Source organism: Drosophila busckii, chromosome 2R, assembly GCF_011750605.1.
Source record: "Drosophila busckii strain San Diego stock center, stock number 13000-0081.31 chromosome 2R, ASM1175060v1, whole genome shotgun sequence".
NCBI lineage: Eukaryota > Metazoa > Arthropoda > Insecta > Diptera > Drosophilidae > Drosophila > Drosophila busckii.
The window spans coordinates 12,616,638-12,631,628 of record NC_046605.1 but is presented as its reverse complement, the minus strand read 5'-3'; positions in this window follow the sequence as shown (position 1 = coordinate 12,631,628).

Genomic DNA, 14,991 nt, shown 5'->3' with positions numbered 1-14,991 from the left:
AAGTAGAAAGCGTTATTAATTGAATTGTACATCTATCACGTAGCGATTTTATCCATTATTTGTTTAGGCTAAGCCATCAAGTTTATTTGTTATTTAACTTGCAAGTGCAAGCAGCACGCTAAGCAATAATCTATTTAAAAAACAAAACACACACACACACACACACACTGTTTTTTACTTGTTATGATATTTTATGCAATAAGATATTATCGATTGTTTCAAATTATACAACATAATTTATCAATAAAGAACAATTTACAAAACAGAACGAAGCTCGTTTTAAATGTAAAACTTCAATTTGAATTGGCTATATCTAAATGATATGGACGATAAAGTAAAGCGGATATATATACAAGCTAAGGAAGCTAAGTTTGCTCTCATTAGGTCCTACATGTTGTTAGTTAAAACATCTGAATCGTATTTATTTTAGCTGACTTGTAGCTTCTCAAAGTTTGAAATTAAACATAGGTGTAAAGTAATTTTGCTCATTTGGTTTGTGGGTCATAACTTTTTGAAGAAAATTCATTGTTATCTGCAAATAAAAAAGAAATTGTTAATTTAAAGTCTTGTGAGTCTAATGATGCTTAAAAATTGTTTGTCCAAATTTTGAACAGCGTTGTTAAACTTTAAATTAAACAAAATAAAAACCAATTCTGTGCATTGATCTTTTAGTCATATCTTGCTAAGTAATCATTCGATTTTTGAACGTTTTACTATTCCTTGTATAGATGCTAAAAATAAATATGTATTATTACATTTAATGATTACCATTTATTTCACATTTTTGACAATTCAAGCGGCTAACACCTGCTATATTGATACAAAAAATCAAAAATTCCTCAATTTGAACATGCAGTATATTTATATTTCATCATCTCACGAATGTATAAAGACACTTGGATAACTCTGAAATGATTCATTCCGCTAAATGTACTTGTGTTTATCCTAGTTCTTACTCGTTTGTTATAGCTTGGCAATTAATTTGTTTATCTGCACCAATGTACCTAATTACCAATTGACAGGTTTTATCCTTGTAATTATTCATAACCAACATACTGTCAGTACTATAACATTTGGCTAAGATTTTTTAGCTGCAGTTTTTAGCTTCTCAAAGAAAGAATAGCAAGCTTCTATGCATAACTTTTGCGAATATTTATCCTTGTTTTATACTGACATATTTGATGCTATAGGACTGTTGGCTCATAACATTATGAGTTTTCATAATTTTTTTTTCGCATTTTTACCAAATTTCAAATTGATATGCATTTTAAGTAGATGATCTCACGGTCTATATTGATACCTCCAAATTTTCTAGTAGGAATGTTGGCTCTTATGCTATAATTTGCAAATAAACTTTTTTAAAGCCAACTGCCTCATCTTTGTTTTGCTTTGCCACCTCTATTTAAAATTGGTATACAGCGTAAAGTCTGCATGTTTGTGGTTTTATATCAACTTTATAGCTTGAAATCAAATCATGCCGCATTTTATCATTAAAATTGTTTATTCGCTAAACGCAACAGGCTCTTGACATGAGTTATACATGAGTTAATTAAGCAAAACAATTCGTCAGTCGGATTTTTTTTAAGTTGAGTTACAGCTTTCAATAATTTTAACTGCGATAGAAATGAAGACGGCAGCTGAAAAGCTTGTAACTATCATAGTTAGAGGGGTCTATGACCATAATCTAGCTAGGAGGACTAGCTCTCACCGGCGGTCTCAATTGGTTTTATGTAAATCAATTGCAGGACGAAGTCCGTCTAACGGCTTCTAGCGGGAATAGGCTCTTGCAAAGAGCTGAAGCTCTCACAATTTGTTCCGTGTACTCGGCTTGTATGCTCTTTCATTGCTTTCCTTCAGCTGTGTTGGAGTTTCATTCTCGCGTGTGAGATGTGAGCCGAACACTCACCCAGGGCAGTACGATTTATCGCAAGGGAACCGTATGCGTGCCGACACTGGACTTACGTTTATAAGTTTGATTGACTGCGATCCCAAATTCTGCGCTCCATACAAGCAATATGGGCATAAATAGAAGTGTAGATGTCCGTAATTCTACACAAATTAAAAATTGTGGATGATGCATTAAGCAGAGCACGATGAAACTCCAGAACATCTACTGGAGCGCTCTGCAGGTAAGACTTATCCAGTTGGGGAGCCACATCGTAGACACTAGTAAGATGAGCACCTTGAAACCTGGACAAATTTTGGCATTTCTGCACGAAATAGGACTGGACAAGGAACTTTAAACACTTCTACTAGAGAGAGGCTCAATAGATCTTTTAGGTCGCAGCGCACATTTACTCCCATTAATAATAATAATAAAATATGGATCTCTTGCATCTCAACGACATTTTGCTCTTTCTATTAATCAGCCAATGTAGCTAGATCATTCTATGTTTGTATTACATCGCTGTCGCTTTTAAATGCTTTCAGCATTTTCAAATTTGAATGCAGTTTTGCTCAGCTGTTTTATTGTTGCTATTGCTATTTTTGATGTTGTTGTTGTCACGCACTCTGAGAGGCTTTCGCTAATTGGTCACGCTCTTGAAATCCAAGTGCTGAGAGTCTATTAATAAGCTGCGCTATCAACATAAACAAATAGAGCAGCAACTCGTGTGAGCAAATACGCAAGATAACATTTGAAATTCTCAGCACTCTAAACAAATATAAAACCAATTAGAGCCCGCCCTGCTGTTGCTACAAATAAGAAACACAGTTTGTTTGCAATTAATATTCTCTTTATTTGAAATCATTCTCTGTAATTTTAATTCTAAAAATAGTTTCTGTTAAGATGTGTAGCTTTTATTTGAATAATTGCAATTGTCAGCTCAGCAATTATTTATTTTATTCTTTTATTGTCTCGCGTTGAAAATTGAAAATGTTAGCGCGCGTGTAATTAATGATATAATCGATAGTGCCCGGTTTTATAAATTACACTGATGGCGATGGCGATGGCGATGGTGAACAACAGATATGGATTCAACACCTCGTTAGCACCGTAAACAAACACGGACTAATGATAAATTGTTGACAAATGGCGTTGCAAACGGACGAAAGTCCCACCGACCAGTTTGATAAGGGTACGGTCGTTGTGAACCATCATCCGGTCGCACCGTACCATGCACACACAAACACACACTAACACACATAAGTACATTTTAAATAGATTAAAAATCAGCGCAGTCGGCACATGGTTGGGTTAGAGCCTTTTTTTCAGGCTGCTTTGCATCATTTGCTGCACCTGACAGAAGCTGAAACTGAAGCAAGGTGGCGTCATCTTTGGTACGTTAGTTGGAAATTGCAGCCGCTGATGTCCACATGATAATTTATCAATGGCTGCTGCTGCCGCTGCTGCTGGTGGTGTGGACGTTGCCGCGGAAGTCCAGGCTGGCGCCTATCAAAAGTACATTAGGCGCGGCTTCGTACTGCGGCAACATTTGCGTTGACAAGCTAAACGAAAGGAGCAAAGAAAACATTTGGTTAATGCGACAAAAATGCAATTGCAACAAGGCTAGGGAAGGGAAGTCTAGTGGGGTGGGGTGGGGTGGGGTAGACTTTTTGGCATTTTTATGGCCGCACACTCGACTTAGCAGCAACTGCACTTCCGCTAATGCGACCGGAAATGGCATATAAATCTCATTTGTAATCGTGAAAAATACTTGCAGCAATGCATAAGTATTTTTAACGCTAGCAAAAAGCCTGTGGTCACACACACACACACACAGACACACATACATGCGCACAAAAGCAAAGTTGCAAAGTTTGGAAAACAGTTTGGGCAAAAGTTGTGGGCATTGCCACTCGAAAGTAAGTCAATAAAAAATGCAATCCAGAGAAGAAAAGCGAGTCATGTCAACGGCATATTTTGAATGGCTTAGCGACTTAGCAACTGTCGCCGAAAGCGCATTGGCGAACAAGCGAACAAGCGGCTGCTTCCGTTTGAGAACTTTTTATCGATTGGTCTTGGTCACTTGACTGAATTGCCACAATTTATCAATTCGCTGTGTCTGGTGCTTGTTGTAAATTATATATATGAAGCTCGCTGGCTCGCTCTTTGTGTGTGGCAGGCTAATTAAAGCAACAGGGGGGGAGGGGGAGGGGGAACTTGCAGCTGCTGCTGTTGAAATTGCGTTGGTTTTTTTTTATAATTCCCATGCCGGCGGCGTAGTTCAAAGTTCAAACAAAAGCGCGACACCTGCAATGTAAGCTTTGTGATTTTCTTTCTTGTATTTTATTTATGTGTTTTACTTGACCAAATATTTGTCCCTGGGCTATACACAAGTAAGCTCGAGTGCACAGTGGGGGTGGGGGGGAGGGAGCGCGACTGCTTTTTGGAAAATCAATTTCAAGCGCATTACAACGCTTGTCGCAAGCGCCGAGAGTTGATTTTATTATTTACTTGCGACTTGTTTGCCATTTGACAGATTTACACACACACACAGAGACACACACACACACGTGGATTTTAAAAATTACCCAAGGGGCGGGCGAGCAAATACGACAAGCGCATAAGCTGAGAGCCAAATAAATCAAGATAATAAGAAAAGCAAGAGCAAAGCACAAAAAATCAGAACTAAAAGATGCTCGTGCATGTTTGCGCACAAATCTTGAGCAAATACTACACAAGTAGTAGTAGAGATGAAAAGTCCTGACGTTTTCATTAGACGAGGCCAACAGCGTGAGCGAGATGGCAATAGTGTGTACGTGTGTGTGTGAGTTTGGATTTGGTAAATGCTTAGCACAAAATCCAAGTTTACTGCAACTTTTATCTTATTTTACTAAACTACTTTGGGCAATTGATTGTAAAGTGTGCAGGCACACACATACATGCATATATATATATGTGTGTGTGTGTGTGTGTGTGTTAAAAGGTGGCGGCGTCTGAGCCAGCGCTTTTTGATGTCTGCTGCTGTATTATTTTCCTTTTGCCTTTTACACGATTTCATTTACTTTAGACAACACAAAGCCTAAGAGTGTGTGTGTGTGTGTGTTCGTATGTGTGTGTGTCTTGGAGGCAATGAAGTGCATTTGAAGCACACTTGATGCACGTACAGCACGCAGCGCCTTTTTAGACTTTAGTATTGTAAATGACTGCAGTGGGCGGTTGTGTCCTAAAAAATAAAATGGGCGTGTGTGCAAGTCTCGACGCGGTTCGTTAGTTTGACACACACAGTGAGAGAGAGAGAGAGGATCGAGACACCTATCAGTCAGCAGACAGGAAGAGGAAGTACACACACACACACACACACAGACATAGACACAGCAGCGTCTGTTTGATAAGTGGCAGCAATTTTTCTTCTTGTTGTTGTTGCTGCTGCTACTGCTGCTGCTGCCTTTTCTTTATTTCTTTTGAGCTGTGAGCTGTGAGCTCTGAACTGACACAACGTCAACAGCGCTCAGTGGCTCTGCCCACTAATGAAATTGTTAATTTTTGTTAGCAAAGTCACGTACACGATGTGTTGATGACGCTCAAGAGCGCCCGTTGCTGTTGCCACAATGCTGCTGGCAATTGTTCACGGCTAACAAAAGTGTGTGGAGTGGGTGGAGAGAGAGATTGGGGGGACAGTCGCTGCTATATATATGCTAGCGTTACATGACAATTTGCATAGACTGTTAAAAAGCAGCCAAACAGATTTTGCCGTAAACGAATTTATGTGCAACAGTTTTGCTTTTTCCATTAGCATTTAGCATGAGCTGCTCAATCGAAAGCCAACTGTGTGTCTCTGTGTGTGTGTCTATGTGTGTGTGTTCTTATTTAGTTTATGGCACTCAGAGCAGACAACAGCAGCAAAGTCCCTGGGCGAAAGCAGCCAGCCAAGCAGCCAAATAGCAAAAAAGTCGCATTGCAGCTATTGCTCGGCTACGCTTGCCAAACAGGGTAACAAGACAAGGGTGGGGGTGGTTTGGGGTGAGGGGTTTGTGCTCTGACCCTTGCCATTAATACCCGTTTACCTAGCGTTGTAGCTGGGGCTGGTGCAGTTTGGCACGTAGCCCGTTTGCCAACTTGCCCAAAAATGTTTGTATATAGTATATTTATATATTACGTATACGCCAAAGTGGCTTGCAAGTCGCTGCTGCTGCATTTTATTTTTCGTTTTATTTATTTGCCTGCGCTTTTGTATTTATTTTATTTCATTTTCGTCGAGTTTCGTTTATTTTATTGTACTCGGCTCGACTCCTTTGCCCATTGTGTGCCACAAAGTGTAGCAACCGTAGAGACGCCGTCGACGCTGCGTTGCATGCAAAATAATATTTTTTACATCTAGCTGCTGTTTTCTGTTATTTTTGCAATGCAATTTGCTTGCGTTGCGGCGGCCATTTTTGCATAAAATTTCATTAGAAAACAGGCAAGAACAATTAAGTTGCCATTTTTCGTATTGTTTTATGCCAAGATTGCGTAACGAACGCTCTGCTCTCTCCTTTTATTTTGCAGTTGCAGGCCAAAGCAACGCCTCGTATACGTAATCTGTTTAAATACACAATAAATAATGAAAAACTGCGCATATGCATATGAGAGCATACAAAGGCTAAAAGCGATGTACATAGCCCAGTCATAAGACCGAGAGGGAGCGGCAGAGGCGAAGAGCGGGCACGTACTTTTGTTGGTGAGTGTAGAGCGCGCAGCAATCATGAACATGCCATAATGTTTGTGACCGCGACTATTAAATAAACACACGCGCACACACATGCAAACAACAATAGCCACAAACACACACACACATACAAACTCAATACGTGTGTGTCTGTGTGTGTGTGTGCGCACTTTGCGAGCATATTTCCTATGATTTATTATTATTTCGTGCGGTTTTTGCGCTATTATTTAAATTTTAAATAGCTGTAAAGTGCATACATACTTCAGCACACACACACACACGCAAGCGCACACACACACACACACATGTACAACACATTAATAAAATACACCCACTAAAAATTGTATTTGGTCTGGTTGATTTTTTATTATTGCTGCTCCTTTAACAACGCTTGCCTTTTAAAATGTTGCTGTTGTTATTGCAGCTGCTGTTGTTGTTGTTGTTGTTGCTTGTGTCATTATTATTATCGTGCATTGTTTGTTGGCATGTGATGTGCCCATGCAGCTGCTGCTGCTGCTGCTTGGCCAGCTCCATTTTGTGGTAAATAGAGTCGTTTAAATGCATACAAATAGTGTGTGTGTGTGTATGTGTGTGTGCCTGTCTGTGTGTGTGTGTGGCAAGATTTTATAATAACATTCATAATGCAGCGTTTGCATGTCATTTGCAACATTAACAACAATGCCAAAGCTACAGCCACAGCCAAAAGCTTTAGCCATGTTACAATTTCTGCTGCATACTTCGTGGGGCAGAAGCCAAACGCGCATGCATTAAACTTGCACGCTTTAGTGTGTGTGTGTGTGTGTGTCTGTGTGTGTGTGTGTGTGTGTGTGTGACAGCAAAGCGTGTCGAATTTGCCAAGCAAAGAGTTAAGCTTAAAGTTTGCCTCGCTCGCATTACAAATGAAAATTGCGCGTTACTTTGGGCATCAATTTACGCTACACTTAACCCAATCCCACACCCCCAACCCACCACACCACCCATTTATATACATGCTAGCGTGTGCACTCATTACATGCCACAATTGTCTTGTGCGCGCGAGCTTAGCGGGCTTTGTGACAGGCGAGTGGCAACGTCAAAGCCATCAGAGCTAAGTCGCCTTGAGGTCTGCGAATCTTTAACTAAGTCGCCATCGATTTTCTTGCCGCGCGCGTTTTGCTTTCTTTATTATTAAGGTGGCCACACACATACACAACAAATTTATGACACCAGCAGTCAAATCAACATAAATCTTATGAACAAATTAGCTAACGCTTCGATTGCTTTGATTTATATTTGCGGTCAACTTGGCTTGGCGTATACTTAATATTAATGCTGCCAGCCACAACACAAACTCTTGGCTTTGTTGCATGCCAACTGTGCGGCTGCAACACAACATAACAGAACTGCCAAAAAACGCAAAACAAATAGAAATTTATTGTGCGGAATTTATGACAATTTACTTTTGGCCCGCCCGCCCTTAACTGCAGCTTTCTGCCCGTTGGCGTTGCCTTTGCCTTTAATGCAGCTGCAACTACGCGCTGTTGACTTTAATTGCCATGTATAGCAAAATGAGCTTATATCAATTGCTATTGCTTAACTTCTAGTTTAATTCACTGAATAATAAGCACAAGATTCGCTATAGAAATATTTAGATTTCAGGCTAAGCTTGCAGTTGTTATAAAAAGCAAATCTATCTACAAAATACTGCAGAATATTTTTTTAGTTAGAATTAACAAAAGGTTTAGCTCCATACAAGTTAAATAATCATTAGTAGTTGTAATCAAGTCTATAGTGAATTATTAGTAATGAAAAATATTTTAGATGAGCAATAAGTAATAATAATAAAGCATTAGCTTAATTGTTTAGTAATGATAATTGAAATTTAACAGCGTCAATAAAATAAATAACAACGATTGATTCAATGTTTGGCTTGCATTAAAACTTTTTAATAAATGAATGTGCATCGAAATTAAAATTAATTTAATTGAGGAGGTTAAAATCAGGAGAACTTAACTGATATAACAAATATAATTTAAAATCATTGCAGATAAGCTGAACATTATTCTTATTTAGTTGCTATTGCATTTGTTATGTTTATTTTTTTTCTGCTTAAACTTCTGCTGAGCTCTGCTAGATTATTAAACTAATTTAGCAGCAGCTTAAGCTTAAGATACTTTAAAAACTTCTTAGACATGCAGCATGTATTATATTTATTTTAATAAAGAAATATTTTAATTTATAGCTTGTAGCTTTTCTTCTTGAAGTACCTTGAAGTTTTTCCTAAGAAAATATGCTTTCAATTTAATTAAAACTCTGTTTGCTGAAAACTTTTTCTGCTTTAAGAAATAATTATAAATTTTGCTGCAGAGCTCATAAGAAATATTTTGGACACACCCAAAGCCAGAAGAAGATAAAGAATGAGGAAAAAGTGCAGCGCCAAGAGCAAACATTTGTTGGCACTGACTCAAAAAAATTTAACGCTCTTTTGATTCGCATTTTTTGCTGTTGTTACATTTTTTACTTCTATGTGTGTGTGTGTGTGTGTGTTGCGCTTGTATAATTTCTTATATTTTTATATCTTATGTCTTAGCCAAGAGGCAACTGCCAAACACACACATACACACAAACAGATAGAGACAAAGTTTGCTGCAACACTTGAAATGCATTTTGCTTTTTGGCTTGCCAAGAACATGGAGCAGCCTCAGCTGAGGCGCGCTGGGCTGCGACGTCTGCGTCTAATTCGATTAAAATGTTGTAAATTATTGCACTCACATGACTACAGCGTCGTACGAGAGAGCGAGAGCGAGCGAGAGAGACGCTGTCATGTGCTGGGCTGTGTGTAACTTGGCAATATTACGTATACGTAATGCTTTATTGAATTTGCAATTCCAATTTTTGGCTGGAGCCAGGCGACGGCAAATGTGTTTTCAATGAACGTTTTGTGCGTTTTGTGTGCAACATGAAATATGTCGCCTTGGCACATAAATCTTGCTGCCACTGTACTGCAGACTGTGGCTTCAAATTGAATTGTAATCTATATTTTTAGCAAGTATTTTTCTTCTCTCTACATCGCATGCAATATAAATGCGTAAATGATCGCCCAACTTAAAAGCCAAAAGCAGCAGCCGAGCTGAGCTGATGGTTGGGGCCGTGTCCAAAATTTATGTTATGAGTGCGACTTGGCCAAGGACTTGCATAATGTATGCCCCAGCCCATTTAGTCGAGAGAGAGAGAGAGAGAAAAACGAAATGCGTCTGACGTGCACCACATGGGGCATATCAAATTGCTTGCCGCAAGTGGCAGCCGTAGCCTGCAATCAAATGTGGTAATTTAATTTATTGTTTATTTGCCAGAGATGCGCAGCCAAATGACTGCCAGGCTTCAACTTGAGGCAGCTGCTGCTGCTGGCTTGTAAATAAATAATTTGTCTCTGCAACGAGCAACAACAGAAAGCGGCAAGCAAACAAACGAACCCTTCAATCATACAACAAGTTCCTGTTCCAGCCCTGCAGGCGCAGCAACGAAATTGAAATTAATGACTGCCCTCAACTTACGTGCCTCAGTTTTCAGCTCTTACCCAACCCCTGCTCCAGCTCCAGCTCCAGCTGCTTGGCACTCACGACTCTTCAATGATGCGTGCATGGCAAATCAAAGCAAATCGCTTGGCTTCCTTTTGGGCATCCCTTGTGTGCGTCGCTCTGCAAAAAAGGCAAACAAACGAATTCATTAAATTCTGCGTAAATTAGTTAAATATTTGTAATGAAATTTACGCATGTTGCTGTTGCGGTCGCTGCTTGAAAAGTCAATCAATGTAATTAAAAATAAATATGCCAGCTCAAACGTTTATTATTTTTAATTAAAAATCAATCAGCTTATCAAGCGATTGACAATTTCTATGGCTGCATTTCGATTCAAAAAGAAAAACAATTCAGCCAGTGAATGAATTGCAAACGCTTCAATTCCACTTGAATAAAAGTCAACTCAATTGCTTCAAATAATTTCATATGCAATACGCAAAATTAAAGTCAAAGTGCAGCAAAAATTCCTTGCACTATATTCATAAATTTATTTAGTTGTGCCAACAAAATTTGAATGCAATTCTTAATCCCATTGAAGTAAATATTGAACATTTAATCGCCTGCTGCGTCCATTTGACTGCAGCACAAACAAATTTCAAATATGCAAAATATTTTTGCAGTTATGCAAGCTGCAGGTTCTTTGTTAATTGTATGTTATTTGTCTATTCAACTGTTATTAGTGCAATTTACAGCAGCAGCTCAACAAATGTAAACAAGTTGAGTTGAACTTAGAGCGAAGTTTTAATTCAAGTTATACCAATAACACTTTGATTATTGCTTTATGCATATGAATTAATAGAAATAATGTAGAGTAGCGTTCAAATTGCTGAAATTGCTCAACAAGCTGTGAACTTCACGAGTTACTAACTAACTAACTTAATTTTATAGCAACAATAGTTGGTGTAAGAATTGATAGCGTGGCTCAATAACAATATAAATTTAGCTATTTATAGCTGTTAAACTTGCGCTGCATAAATTAAGTCAAAATTGTATAACAAATTTTATAAGCGGCAGCTGCTTTAATCTAAACTTAAAGTCAGCAAAAGCAACTTGCCACTTACTTTTGCACGCAACTGTGTGTGTGTGCGAAAATTGCATTAAACACTTGCATCGCTTTATAATTCAGATAATTGCATATTATTGCATTGCATAATGTGCATAAATCATTTAATTGTTTTTAGACTTTTGCACCTGCATGAATCGCTGCGTTTTTCAACTTCAACTTTGCCTGCCTGCCTGTGTGTGTGTGTGTGTTTGCTTATTTGCATGTGTGTGTGTGTGTGTGCGTATAATTGTATGCGTAAACAATATTTATTATTTATTGAAAGAACGTTGAGCGTAATGGTCGTCGACATGGGCAAGTGGCTTTTGTCCTCGCTGTGTGGCGTGCAACTTTTAATTTTAATTTAAAATGCAGTTTCGATACGCGTTGCCCCCCACACACGCCACACACCCCTAACTGACTGCCCATGAGTGTTGTGTGTGTTTATACACGAAATGAGTTTTAAATTAATGTGATTTTGTTATTTATGAGCTTAACGCGTCGCACGCTGCGTATACGCAATTTACAGTAACAATGCAACGAAGTTAAAGCGCATAAAATGCAATTGCATTGCCATTACATGTAAGCCACAGAATTCAATGAGCTGCGCTCTCTAAATTGCAAAAACAAATCTGTGCAGCAACAGGCAAACAAAATAGCGTATCGAAAATTGCGCATACGCCATGTATGCATTAAGTATGCAATAAATTCTGTGTCTGCAAAGTGGAAATTAATACATTGTACAAAAACCCGCTACTCAATTGAGTAGTTGGCGCCACACCTGATTGTCAATCAATCGCCCCACCCACCTCCCACTCCACACAGCTAAAGTTCATTTGAAATTCTAATTGTTTTACAAATTCATCAAACGCTGCAATTCTCGCTCTCCTCAGCATTTAAATCAGCAACATGCGCCATGGAAATTGATAATAAATCGTAGCTGTCAATAATTTTAATACCGTATCGGTCTACAGCCCCCCACCCAGAGCCAATCAATTTGATTGATACATATGTATGATAGATTCGTGTTATTTTTACGCCTGGCGCAACAGAAAAGTTGACACAGCTTTCGGGCGAAAATCCCACGCAGCTTTTGTTTTCAATTTCCAAAGCTGACAGCATTTAAAATTTAAAATGTTTCTGCACAAAGTTTGTCTTAATTATGACAAACTTTTGCGTTTTTTGTGAGCTGCTAAAACTTTTTTCTTCTTTGCTGTTTGTTAGGCGTTAGCTAAAAAGGTGCAAAATCATTGAATTGTTACGCGCGCGCGCTTTGGGGGCAATAAATTATAAAGAAGTGAACGCGCCGAGCTGTTTAAACGCTCTGACTTGGCACATAAATGTGGCATAATTTTAGGCGCCTGCAGGCGCACAAAAACTCGCGCTAAACTTTTGTCACGCATTTCGCAAACTTGGGCGCGTCTATATTTTATTAAATTGCATTATTTTTTTTTTATTTCGCTTAAAGCTTTAAGCTTCCGTTTCCGCTTTGCGTTGCGTCCAGTCATGCTTGGGGCGCGGGTCAATGCAACGCACTGTGAACTTCAAAGACGCTTTCGAACATTTAGCGCCTCATTTGACGCAATCAGTGGTGCGTTGCCTTTCGCCCAATCAAATAGGCAAACGTCGAGCTGAGCTAAGCGGTCGAGCATTGAAATTTGATGAAGCCAACTGTGCACACACATTCGCATTAGCATGCGACTGTTTTGTGTGCGTGCTAAAAGGCACAAAAGCCAAACGAAAATCTCTTATTTATAATCACTTACTTCCGACGACGATGGAAAGGCAAAGCTGAAAGCAAAGCCGAGCGCCTTAGGCCAAACAAAACGCAAAAGAAATAATGTATAAATAAATAAGAAATACTTTTAGTAGCCCCAGTGTGGGCGTGGCCGCTGGCTTGACAAAGAAAAGTATTTTCTTTTTTGTGTATGGCCGTTTAATTTGCGTGCGGCTGGCTTTGGGCTTGCGTCACGCTGACTCGCATTTAATGATGCGTATACGCAATGTTGACCTTCTTGGCAAGTTAATGGCGCACAAAGCACAAAGCAGCGACGCCACTTGAGCGCTCTCTCTCTCTCGTTGCCGCCTACAATAATTAGACGTGATGTGGCATGCAACGTCGACAAAGTAAACGGCAGCTTGCAACTTTATGCAATTATGTTAATAACAATAAAGTTCAACCGCCCATTCGCCCAGTCGCTTTGTTGGCTGACAGCTCGGGCGTTTAAACGTCTTTGGTCCGTTTACACTTAATGCAATAATTGCGAGACAAGTTAGCCCAACAATTTTAATATTGCAAACTTTTTGTGCTGCACATAATTTAATAAGTCAACGTTAGTGCGCTCGTTGCACAGTCGAATATTCAATTTTTATGCCCACACAGAGAGCGAGAGTCGAGAGTCGAGAACTGCTCTGGGGCTGGAGCTGCGGCTTAATTGCAGCTGCAGTAGCATAAACTTGGCCTTATTGGCATGACTGCTGATAAACTTGAGCTTGTAATTGAGAAGCGCATGGGCTGCTCATAAATTGCAGCATTTCTGTGGGTGGTGGGTGGTGGGTGGTTGGGTGTTGCTTTGGGTGGTCTTACATATGCATTACATGTGTAATTTGTGCTGAGTATGTAACGAAATTAGAACTTTTGCCAGCGGCAGCAAAAATTCTAAGGCGCAAAACTTTTCGCACAAATCTTTGCCGCTCGCTCTTGCCTGGAACGCTGTCTCTGTCTCTGTCCCACTGAGCCAAGGAAATGAACTGTCGGCCAGGCAAGGCAGACAGTTAGCAAGTTGAGTCTACGGCCAGATTAACTTGTAGCAGCGGCAAGAACAAACATTGCATGCCTTTGCTACAATGCACTGCGCATAGAGTTGCAAGTAGGGGGAGGCGGAGGGGCTGAGGGCGCAAATGCGCCAGAATGCAGTTGAAGAAATTGAAAAAGTTTGCTGCTGTTTTTTATGCTTGCTTTGCTTTTCTTTTCTTTATTTTTTGTTGAGTGATTTCTCTTTTTTATTCTGCAGTTGCTGCTGCTGCTGTAAAGTTCAGTGCGAGTGTCTGCAAGTCTGTCAGGCTGTCAGTCCTTTCGCCTCACTCTCTACGCGTGTGTGTGAATCGAGGCGTGCAGCTGCAAAGAAATTGCCGAAAAAGGAGGCGGCAGCTGCACACACTTGAAGCACATGTAGCTTGCCACGCCCACTTGCCGCAGCTGGGGCAACATGTGTTACTCAACGCCTGCACTTGCACTGAAATTACACAAACTTGACTGCTATAAAATTCAAATTAACTTCATGCCACCAACAACTTGCCGTTGCCTCTTTATATGAAATATGAAAACAAATCTTAATTAAAAATAATTGTTGACATTTCAGCGCTGCACTCAGCGCTGGCTTTCGACGCTTTTTGTTTGCCATGTCGCTTGCTACACACGGCGTATGTGTAATGTGAGCAGCGCACTGTTGTAACGCGGCTGCAACTTGCAAGGCAATTAAACATTAAAAACAAAAAAAAAAAATGCTACCACACACACACAGCTCTCAACAAGTGTGTGTGTGTTTTTATATGTCAAACACTTGATAATTCTTCAGCGAGTGTTGAACAAGAACAACAATTGTTGACTCTAAGCTTGAGATGCTTACAGTTATATAATTAGAGTTTGAAGGCGCGTGTAGTTAAGTAAAGATTTAAGTGTTTAGCTAAGTTTAAATTACTTTTATGTTGACTACGCTGAAGACTTTGAAAGCGATAGAGACAATTCTATGTTGAGTATAGACGTTTAATTGCATTTGGGCAGGTTTCTAAATACTCCAAG